The 12,148-nt window shown below is 46.3% G+C and overlaps 2 long non-coding RNA genes across 2 annotated transcripts; one reads left to right on the top strand and one right to left on the bottom strand.

The window, feature by feature from the left end:
- Nucleotides 1-713: 713 nt before the first annotated feature.
- LOC123059585 (uncharacterized) lies at nt 714-3,903 on the top strand. Its single transcript, XR_006427483.1, has 6 exons — nt 714-830; nt 1,004-1,321; nt 1,645-1,909; nt 2,002-2,694; nt 2,804-3,146; nt 3,252-3,903. It is a non-coding gene; the product is annotated as an uncharacterized lncRNA (long non-coding RNA).
- Nucleotides 3,904-8,636: 4,733 nt separating this feature from the next.
- LOC123059583 (uncharacterized) lies at nt 8,637-11,113 on the bottom strand. The gene is made up of 2 exons (XR_006427482.1): nt 9,453-11,113; nt 8,637-9,368 (listed from the first exon to the last, which is right to left on the bottom strand). It is a non-coding gene; the product is annotated as an uncharacterized lncRNA (long non-coding RNA).
- Nucleotides 11,114-12,148: the final 1,035 nt, after the last annotated feature.

Genomic DNA, 12,148 nt, shown 5'->3' with positions numbered 1-12,148 from the left:
ACGCGCCATGAGAGCCACAGCGCCGCCCACCTCCATGGGCCGACACACGGCCCGGAGCTCCATCGCGCAGCCGCCGGCGAGCGCCACCATCGCTGCCACGCCTCCGGCACGGCAAGCACGCCCAAGACACCAAGCTCTGATACCAAATGTTGGCGCCGCCGCTCCTCGGAACGCCGCTTCTTCTTCCTCACACAACTCTCCCTTCCTCTTGGTTCTCTCAAGAACACACACCATGGAAGAAACCCAGAAAAAACACACGCACACACACACCAGGGAAGGAAGCCAACTAGCTTTGCCAAGAGGCTCTCCTCCTGGGTCACACAAGTGCTACATCTTTTCTGCCAGCTCTCACGGCTCCTCTACACAACAGCACCGGGGCCCTTTTAATACACAGACTTACGCCCAGCCCAGCCGCCCAGATCGGCCACTAACCCCAAGCACTAACTACAGCACGCATGCACCACACCGGCCACTACCACATGACCGGGCCACTAACCCACTAGCTACATGCATGCAACTAGATAACTACCTTATCCATGCACTCCAGGACTGGGCAACTCCACCGGACGCCCCGCTCGTAACATCCGCGGGACTCGGCTGCTAACAGAATCACACACGTCAAGATTAGTGCTAACAAGCGGTGGCAGGTATGGGCTGGTGCGCCATTAATCCTGGGCCCAACTGGCGATGCAGGCTTAACGCCCGAAGCGGTGCTTCTTCTAAGCCTCGTCAGGGCACTCATCCCCTTCCAGTTCGTGGCTGTGCGGAGCGGCGTCTCGCCATGGATGGCCTCCGGGCCTCGAGTTCTTCTTTGAGGAAGCAGAGTCAGGGTAAGAACCAATCTCGCGTCCCTATATCTCGTTCCGTTGCTTGCCCCGGGGAAGGGAACATTAATTTGATTTGGTGTTCTGCTACTTGAATCCACCCCTGTTCATTCTTGAGTTATTCTTTGTCCCTGGTGTTGGCTGGATCTGACTAGATGAGAAGTGTGTATGTGGTGCAGATTGGTTCCTAAGGCTGATGCGGGTGATATTTTGGGTGGCGGAATCGATGTTGTGGAGTCTGTGGTTGCTTCCATTCATGAAGGGCGCGGGCGCTCCTCTTATGTGATTTCTTCTGAGCCGATGGACGGCGGCAGCGGTAAATAGCAGTTCGGGGTGGTGGACGCGAATCTCGGCTCATACATAAACGGTGGGAGTGAAATCATTGGTGACTCAAACGATATGGCGGCTCAAAAAACGTCCACTGCATCTATGGAAGAGGAGGGAGATGCAGAAGGGGTCGTCGTGAACAAATCAAAGGCCTCCTGTTGGACTCGACGGTAAGAAACACACACTCATCTGTCGATTACTTTGCTGCGATGCCAGAGATTGTACCTACATGAAAGCATTTTTCTGTAAGACCATATATTGAATCTCCCTGTACTTGCCTGTAATGAGAAAAAACGCATATACAGAGTTCACCCCCATGTAGAAACAATTCCTTTTTGTCTACCTCTTACAAGCATTCTTGCTAGCTTAGAATCATAATTTTTGTTGATTCTTTATCAAAAGATGAACATTATTTTTTCAGAAAAACCTCTGTTTATGACGCTATGTACAAGTAGAGAGTACATTTACCACCGTTTTTGTGGGGGGAATGCAGTGTTAGAATTGGCAACGCGCCAGAAGAGAGGGATGCCAACCCAAGCAGAGTCTCTACCCTCGAGGCTTCAATAAGAGCTTATGCAGACAACAAGGTTGGCACTGTTGTTAACCCGGCGCTTGGAACTAGCTTTGACACAGTTGAAGAAGCATATGTGCTTTACAACCTATACTCCTGGGAGACAGGGTTTGGCGTTAGGTATGCCAAAAGCAGGCTGAACGTCCATTGGAAAAAATGCATGCAGGAGTTTGTATGCGTGTGTGCGGTGAGCACGATTCATTAATTCAAAGAAGAGAAATGTTTTCCAGCATTTTTTTTGTTTTTTATGCTCTCATACCTTACGGAAAAACTATGCAGGGCAAGCCATTGCAATCGAACAGCCGCTCAACGAGGTGTGGATGCCCCGCTTTGATGTGGGTGCTTAGATCGGATGATAAAGGGTGGTACATATGTGAACACAAAGCAGAGCACAACCATGCAGTCTCAGTTAACTACATGGAGAAGCTCCACTAGAAATCTCACCGGCACATAGATCGATACACCAAAGACTTGGTGGAATAGCTAAGAGAAAACAATATAAGCCTGAGCAAGGTTTACAGTGTGGTTGGCAGTTTTTTTGGATCTGTGAAGGAGGTGCCATCCACAAAGAGATCTCTCAAAACTATTTGTTGGAAACTTAATAGAGAGCGCAGTTTGAAAATAATGCTACAAAAACAATAGAGGTGTTCAACGCAATGCGGGCTGAAGATCCTGAGTTCAAATACAGTGTACAGGTTGATGGTGATGGTCGAGTCAAGACTTTGATGTGGACAACAGGGAGAAGCATTGAGAAGTTTAAGTGTTTTGGCGATGTTATGACGTTTGATACGACATACAAAACTAATCTATACGACATGCCATTTGGCCTCTTCGTTGGTGTCAATAATCACTTTCAAAGCATTAATTTTGGAGGGGTGCTGATGAGCGATGAGAAAATTGAAACTTTTAAGTGGATATTCATAGAGTTCTTTCACATGATAGGAGCGCCACAACCACACACAATCCTCACAGGTGAATAAAAAAATGTTCTGAGTTTTTTAGAAACGTTGATCTTCCTTTTAGGCTTGCTGTGAAAATGTTTTCCTCCTTTAATGTGCTGACATAAAACTGTTGTTTTTAGACCAAGCTCGTGCAATGGAGGTTGCCATAGAAGATGTCATACCACATACAACACATTGGTGGAGTGAAAGTGCAAACCATTTGCTGAAAGGATATGTGCCACCAGGATCCCCGATGCACCTTTTCGTCAGGCAACATGAGAAGATGTAATTTGACAGAGATTCAGAGGAGAGTAATCAAGAGAAGAGAACCAAACTGGGATAGCGAGGCATGTAAAGAAGGATTCAAGGGACAAATGGTGTAAAAATGAATTCCGCGTCCAGGTCAACGAGCGTGCTGACGAATTCAAATGTGAATATGGAATGTTTGAACATTTTGGCATGGTGTGCAGCCATGCACTGAAGGTGCTTTTCTCTCGTTGGTCCTCTGTTCTACGTACAAGACAAATTATGCCCAAGAGCAAACAAAAAGTGTAGATTTTGTCACTTATCTTTTTCTTTTGTTCGCAGGTAATGATACAGCTTGGTCTGCAGGAGGTTCCAGCCGGGCACATAGTGAAGCGTTGGACAAGGGATGCAAGGGATATACTCCCTCCAGAGTTTTTGGGTTACCAAAAGGACTAGGGTCCTCTCAAGTACTCTTCGCGGCGACATAATAATCTGCATCTGTTGTGCCTTGAAATTGTTAGACTCGGTGACAGCAATGTGGATGCATATACTCTTGCGATGGAGCAACTAAGAAATGTGAAAACATTGCTGGAGCCGGTGGCTGCTATATGTGATGGCATGGGGTTATCAGATAGAGAGCTGGCAGGTGATTCTGCAGGTTCAGCTACAGCACACAAGCAGCATTTTGGCCCAACAAATCAGGTGCAAAGTGCCTCACAATGTTCATATAGCTTTGCAGCGCCATCAAGGAAGAGACCAGCTGGGTGCCCCACGACAAGCCACGACAAAGCACCATACGAACAGCCAGCTAAGAGAAATAGGTTCTGTTCAATCTGTCGGGGCCAAGGGCACAAGAGCACAACATGTCCGCAACGCGGTGATCTTCCAAAGGCTCCAAGGGAGTCACCTCGTTGCTCCAGGTGCAGCCTGACAGGCCACAGAAGGAACACCTGCACCAACACGCCCAAGGCAGACTTCTATGGTTGATTTTATCTGTTTTCTATGCTTGAAGTGTGACAGTTTTATGTAAGCGTGCTTGTGTGGATGTCGGACTGCTAGTGACCACTCCACATATTACGGAACCTCTATGGAGACCTCTATGTCTGTAGTATTGTTTGCTGTCAAAATATTGCTTGGGGCTGATGTGTTTTTCAGTGTGGAATATCACTTGCTTGGATCTTTTTCATTCTGTCCGTGATCAAACTGTGTTGCAATGATTGGTGTACCACTTGCATGCAGAATCGTGTGGTTTTTCTTTTTGAGTAAAATTCAACTAATTTGTGATATTGTTCTGTTTTCAGCCAAAACCTCTATGTCTGTAGTATCGTTTGATGATGAAGACGAAGCCATGTCAATCTTGTTTGAGCTGGGTGCAGCTGGTATGCAGAGCCATCTCTCCTATAAATAGCCGGCGAGACCAAGGCAACGGCAGGATCCTCAACGTTCGACTCAAAACGGCTCCTTGCCGTCGCACATGTGAACCGAGTCAAATCCGGTGACGTGTACATGGGTGTCTGATATGATGCGGTGCTGCACTGCTGTACCTGCTCGTGTACGTGTGCCCGCAAGGTTTGTTTGAATAGCAAATACGGGCGCTCGGCAGCGGACCTCGTACGAATACGGTGAAAATAAGGCAGCGTCTTAATAGCTTCGCACCGATCGCAAGGAACACAGACGGGGCTGATTCCGGCCTGCAGGGTGCTCGACCACCAAAGGCCATTTTCGTATTTTATTTTACTATATAGAAGTAGTTTATTTTTAGTAAGTATTACTTTATTTTATTTATAGTAAGTGCTTAGTAGTTGAACTATTTGATTTAATAAAACTACTTTATTTTGCTATAGAAGTAGTTTATTTTTAGCAAGAAAATTAATAGAACTAGTTTATTTTTTTACTTCAAGCAATTATTCCCACATCAGCGTCGACGATGCCTATCCCGCATCCTCGTCGTCGACTCGGCGGAGGAGGCCGGCTTGATCAGAGGGGCCATGTCCGGGACTGGGCTCCGCCGGGCTGGTATTGGGAGGTGCTACCTTTCGAGGGGCGTAGGTTGGTGGGGAGCCAGCCCGTCGTTGACCCGATCCTTGTTTGGTGGCGGTCGCATGGGCCAGTGACGGTGCCGAGGCTTCCGGACACCGCAGAGGTGGTACGTCACTGTGTCTGCGAGGAGGACGAGCACGTCCGTCGCTACATGGTTGCGTTGGAGGGCAGGTTCGACAATACCTGGCAGCTTCTTCAGGGATCTCATTGGAGCTATAATCCTGTTATGGTTTCTTCTCTTTGGGTGTCCACCGCCCGCGCCGATACCCGTCGGGCGCTACGGTTCTAGCTGTATTAGCTATGCTATATGTATGATAGTATTCGAGGAGTAATAGTGATAATATTCGACGATGTACAGACGCAAGAGATGATATAGTTTTGCTTATAATTGAATGCATGCTAATTTGAATACTACTTTATTTTACGATTTGGTTTTGCTTATTGAATGCTTAAATTGGAAAAGTACTCCTACTTTGAATGCTAAAATTGGAGAGCACTATGCAAGGCATATGCATTTGATTACTAATTGATAGCTTATAGGGTTTTTGTTTTTACATAAATCTAGGAGCCCCCTCCATCATCCGCGCCATCGTCCCCGTCATCAACCCCCCTCCGACCTCGAGGTGAGACCAGCCAAATCTCCATGTCAATATGAGTCCTATAATATGAGTCCTCAGGTTGACTTTAAGTCTGTCGAGTCTCCACCATATATGAGATGACGAAGAATACCGACTGTTGTCGTGGGGGTAGCTTCTCCTTCGTTCCCGTGTGCTAGACAATTTGGTGTAATGCTCTCGGGAACGAAAGGAGGAGCTACCATCACCAACAGTCACAAATGTCAGAGAGGAATCAGTGAGGGAGAGTCTCCAACCATATATATATATATGAGAGAACGAAGAATCCCGTCTGTTGTCGTGGGGGTAGCTTCTCCTTCATTCCCGTGTGCTAGACAAATTGGTGTAATGCACTCGGGAATGAACGGAGGAGCTACCATCACCGACGGTCGAATATGTACACCACGTGAGCTGAGAGTTTTCAAAAAAAGACTCGACAAACCGATAGTCAACCCGTGATGAATAATAATGATCTAACTTAGGTTTTTAGTACATATATTTGATTGTAGACGTTTAATATTTGAATTATGAACATAGGAAATGTCGTATTCGGACGACGAAAGTCTCCTGGGGGAGTGCAACTGGTGCCACGACGACCGAGGTCTGTGCAACAGGCCTCACCTGGACGAAGATCGGCGCTTCAGGATTAAGCTGGAGGAGAACTTCGATGTTGAAACGGTACGCAACGACGACAACTGTTATTTTTTCGTAATTAAGCACGACTTCAAATATTTCAACGTGTACTTTTCATCTTTTACAATTCAACTAGCCTATCCCATGCCATGCAAGACGTTATGTCTTGGAGAGGATGGGTTTTGAAGACCATGAAAGTTTCGAAACAAAGAAAATTCACCTAAGGACCCATCATGGTGTGGATTTTGAAGTAAAGCTGTACAATTCTGAGAACGTAACCCATTTTGGTTGAAAAAATGGGAAGCACTTTGCAAGGTGTATGGTTTTGATGAGGGTATACTTGTCACCATGGATATTGGTAATCCTGAAATCGAGCAATACAATATGGACATTTGGGTCCTTGTTGATACGCCTCCAATTCTACCGCTATGTGAGTTTCTCAAACATAGTTATTAGCTAATAGTTGACAGCTTATTTTCATTTACAGCTTATTTTCATTCTTCAAAGAATGTGCGGAAGATGGTAGACAAAACCCACTACACCGATGGCTCCGAATTAATTTATCAGGAGAAAAATCATCTGGTCGGATTTTGTACTGATATTGAGAATTACAATATCTACAATCAAACTCCTCAATATTATGGTCAATACGTGCCACTAGTGCACGTGTTGAACCACGGTAACTACCATGGAGATACCCTGGTAAGATTTTTTTACTATTACGACATCCGTGCATCTTTTGCATACTTTTAAAACTAGTACATCATTGCTAACTATGAAGTTATTACTATGTTTTTCAACAGAGAATCCCGACAGATTGTGTGCCTCATTTGATGTATCAGAATGGCAGCCTTCGTGTTTTGAACATACATCCAGGTCATCCTACGAATCTCAACTATCCATACCGGATTTGTCAAAGAAGTGGAGACATGCTAATCAAAGAATGGAAAAAAATGTATGGACAGTCGTAAGGAGGTTCTTGGAAGCAAAAGGAAGCGAAGCACAAGAATTGGAGACAGGATGATCTCCATTCTCCATAATGGAGAGTCAGGGTCTATATTGTTTATGCTATTTTACCTTAAAGAGGGTATTTAGGTCCTACCTAATACTGATGATCATGTGCTAAAAACAATTAAATAGGGTTGGTTCGATGACTATGGGGATGATGATCGTATGACTTGTTATTAATAACGAGTAGAAGTTGTATGATGATGATTAGTAGGACTTGTTATTATATATGATGATGCATGATGCGAGTATGAAGAGTTATTATATATCAACGGGTGAAATGAACATGGATTGAATTGAAGTGAAGGCAACATGGATGTGGTGCATGTCGAAAGTAGTACAATCCAAACTTGATCAAGTTAGGATTAGTATTACTTTCGACATGCACCACATGTTGCCTTCACTTCAATCTAAGCCATGTTTAGGCATAAGAGTAGCGTTGGTAAACCAAGCACGGAGATATAACAGAGGACACTTCTCTCTATTAGCTAGCTAATAACAACCTAAATTAACCCCCAAAACCCCTACACCAGCCCCTTTCAAAAAAAAAAAAACCTCAGCTCGCCTTTTGGTCCCGGTTGGTGTGTCACCAACCGGGACCAAAGTCTCCCCTGCCTGGGCTGGCCGCAGCGGCCACGTGGAGGCCCATTTGTCCCGGTTCGTGTAAGAATCGGGTCTAAAGGCCAAGGGCATTAGTAACGACCTTTTAGTCCCGGTTTCAAAACCGGGACAGAAGACCCTTACGAACCGGGACAAATGACCATTTTTCTATTAATGACTATCTACAATGAGGAGTAACTTAGAGTATTAACATGCATATGCAAAAATGCAAAGGAGCGGACCTGCTCTTGGTATCGATGAACGTACCTCCACATCGTGATATAGGCCACTGCAGCTGCTGTCGGGTGTCTAACTTGGAAAATAATATTATTTGATTGTATGAGTTACAGCTGGACCAACGCCCATAGCGGTCGGCCGTCTAGTGGAAGACGGTACTGCTAACGACGTTTGCATAAAAGCACAAAGGGGCCCACAGTGAGCATTCATTTTGTTAGCTCCGTCCACGTTCACATATCCCTGGTGAGCGATTTCCCTTGCTGTTTGTGGGACGACCGTCAGTACAGTAGACATAGCACATTACTACTGTATTTCCCAGCTGATACCCCCGGCTGAAAGTTTCTGAACTGTCGTCAGTACAGTAGTTTATGAAGAAACACATTCCTCACCCTTCGAAGCCGCACACAGGTTAAGACTAATTGGAAGGTTGGAACGCAGAGGGGCACCTTGCTAATCCAAGTTCCAGGCAAACTGAAAACAGTGTAGTCGTGAATAAAACAAGCAGCACATCAATATATGTGGCAGAGTGATTTATGTCCACTCATCCGTCTACGCATGCCTGAGTGCTTCTCTAAACCAATTTAAACGTGCAGACTCATGGAAAAAACTTCCTCTTAATGGGGTTCCATAGATACAGCACAACCAAATACAGCAGCACGGTTCCGTTACTTACAAAAACACAGTGGCTATAGACAACAATATTCGACTTTTGCATACACGGCTACGGAGCGCTCACCCAACTGGGAAAAAATTGAAGTTCATCCACATAAAACATCCAAACCAAAGGAGGAAAAGCCGAGCCCAGGCAGAGATCATCCACGTTGACATCATCTACAACATGTTGTACAACTTCCGCTTTGCTGCACATGTTCTTACGATGGCTGCCGACTCCACGGTTTGAGCATTTGGATTCCTTCTCTGGTTTCAGAGGGAGGTCGCCCCTCTGAGGACAAGCTGTACTTCTGTGTCCTGGTTGCCGGCATATACCGCAGAAGTGCGCGCATTTGCTTGTACCGCACTCAGCTGTGCCTGTCGCTTTCGTCACACCATTGCGCTTCTTCAATTGCACCCCTCAATCATGATATGGAGGCTTATCCCTGCTGTTTGTGGGACGACCTGCCCTCGAACTGGAGCTGATAATCCTTTCCAATTGCCCACTCCGCTCCCATCAGAATGCCTGTACCTTTTAGAGTTGTTTGCCAAATTGCCTTTCTGAAGGCGAGCAAGGTGATCCGGCAGGATATTCCTGGCATCCCTCGTCCAACATTATAGAATGTGTTTCCAAGGAATCTCTTCATAGCCCAGGAAGTTGAGCACCATTGATGAACTATGGAGATGGATCATTTTTTATCTAGGAAACGAGTCATTTTAGAACTGAAAAGCATTTCGAGAGGGACAAGCTTGAAAATACCTTAACAGCATGTAGCACAGCAGTCCCATGTGCTCAGAATTCCCACATTCACATGTTATCTCCTCACCCTGTGACAGCAGCAAAACCTCGCAAGCAACTCTACAAACAGCCTGAAGGGCATGTCATACAAATTTGTTCCCTATGCTGTGTGAAAAGTTACTGCATCTCCAAAGTAGTTGTGCTGCATCCTACAGCATGATGTTATGCATGTATCGTAATATATTCTATCCAACCGTATAAATTAAAAATTTCAGCAAGTGATGTATATTAATTCAATATATGAAAGAGCCTAGCACGTGCATCTCTTGAACTCTGACCAGGTGTGTAAAAAGAACAATTCATGTAGCATTACCTACTATTTTTTTAATCAATCTTGCATCAGGTCTATCAAAGTGGTTCTCTTTGTGTAAATATATACACCAGCAAGATCCTGTAAAATTTAGTTTCTTCTGCAAATTTGTGAGATAGCTGTATGAAAAGGGTGCACCGTGTAATACAGCATATCAGTTCCACTTGATAAGTGTTAGAGAAAATTGCACTTTGTATGGAACAGCATAAAGAATCTAATCATATAGTGTCACCTATTAGTTGAAAAACAAGAATCTAATCTACACGCTGTAAAACAAACAGTTTAGCTCATTTTCTGGCATATTTAAATGGTATAAATAGACACAAAAGCAAATCAGAACAATATGTCATTCTCTTGAACACCTGCAGTTCTCATCCTTTCCTTTCATGATGAATAAACAGGATATCAAAGACATAATTTATGGGTGAATGGTCCACCCTATTTCTGATCACATGTGTATATCAATTGTTTGAAGTAAGCACTAAGAAGTACATATTTCTCATGTTCAGGGAGATGAATCATACTTTCTAGAACACATCAAACATAGACAAAGTTCCAATTCTTTGAGCCCTAAAGCAAGCAGGAAGGGGACTCATGTGTTGCATGCTTTAGGGAAAAACTCAGGAAATTCCAAACATCGTGGAAGAAAATTATAATCCAAAATATAAACATGAAGTGCAGTTCATCAAGCTATAATCTAATTGTTTCAGGAGATGGCATGGTGTTACCTATAATATAATTTTGAGTTTGCCTCACCGAGCAGACACAGACGATTTCCTGCATACACTTCATCCAATTGACGCTCAGTCGGCTCTTCTCACACCTCATACAAAAGCCAGTTTCCCAGAAGTACAGGTTGTAATAACCATATGCTTCTCCCAGTGAGTCGAATGAACTACCAACTGTCAGAACAACTACTACCTCTGTTCTTCTTTAGCAAATCCCCTGAAGCTCTTCTCCAGTACGCACACCCTGCCATCACACAGCGGCCGCTTCAGGGGTGGTCTGCCAACACGTATCCTGCAGCAACAAACTACAAATTCATCAACCACACTGTGGACAGATTTGCCACACCACCAAACGGCCAACACACACTAATTAGACGACCGAGTAGTAGCTGAATCACTGAACGTCTTTTGCCCAGCCAGACGTTTGTGGGTCATCTCTCAGCACCAACTGATCCAAGTTCGCCGCAGAGGCATGTTGGCGCAGCCCTAGAACTACCTCTCTCTCACACTCGCTCGGACGTAGGTGGAAGAAAAGGGACACCGATATTTCCGGCGCACATACGCCCCGCCGCACGAACGGCAGCTCGGCCGCACGAACAGCCGAATTTTTCATTGAGAACGAACTCTGGCTCGGCACATACCACAACACTTTTACATCGAGTACACGGGGGGCTTTTTATACCCAAGCTAGCTCCAATGCACACACTCACAAGCCAGCCACAATGCTCGGCTCCACTACACGCACACACGCACTAACCGGCATTAGGCCATTAACCCATGCATGCATCCACTAACAAAACCACTACATGCACGTCCTTATCCATCGCTCGTGCATCCTGCTAACAAACTACGATGCGGCTGATTTTGTAGCTGTTGGACGTATCTCCACTGCGCACGCACGCGACTGACCCTGGCACACACGCCACGACACACTCGCGATTTATTTCCTAACATACTCTCCTTAAATCACGACGTCGTCATCGTTGGAGTTGGTGTAGCTCCCGTCGTCGATGTCGCCACGACCGTGACTCAGCCTGCGGACTCGACCTGGCACACCGACGCCGGTCACACCGCCACGGACCCGACCTGACGCACTCACGTCGGTCCCACTGTGCTCCGTCACGTCTCCGGCGACATACGCCGAGCTCCTCCTCCACCGGCGACACACGCCTGACGTCCCTCGGCGCCCCGCACGTCCCGCACGCCCCAGACGTGCCCGACTGCACCAGTGCGTCCCGCACGTCCCGCGCGCACCCGACGCGCCCGACGAGCCCGACCACACCACACGCCATGGACTCACCGCATGTCGCATCCGCGTTCGCCATGGCAGCCACAGCGCCGCGCACCTCCACAGGTCGACACACGGCCCGGAGCTTCACCGCGCAGCCACCGGCGAACGCCGCCACCGCCGGCACGCCTCCGGCAAGGGGACGACACCCAAGATGAACCAGCTCATGATACCAAATGTTGGCGCAGCCCTAGAACTACCTCTCTCTCACACTCGCTCGGACGTAGGTGGAAGGAGAAGGACACAGATATTTCCGGCGCACACACGCCCCGCCGCACGAACAGCCTAATTTTTCATTGAGCACGAACTCTAGCTCGGCACATACAGGGCC

The sequence above is a fragment of the Triticum aestivum genome, chromosome 3A (assembly GCF_018294505.1).
Source record: "Triticum aestivum cultivar Chinese Spring chromosome 3A, IWGSC CS RefSeq v2.1, whole genome shotgun sequence".
Lineage (NCBI taxonomy): Eukaryota > Viridiplantae > Streptophyta > Magnoliopsida > Poales > Poaceae > Triticum > Triticum aestivum.
Note: the sequence above shows the minus strand (reverse complement) of the source record. Positions and strands in the feature narration are given on the sequence as shown.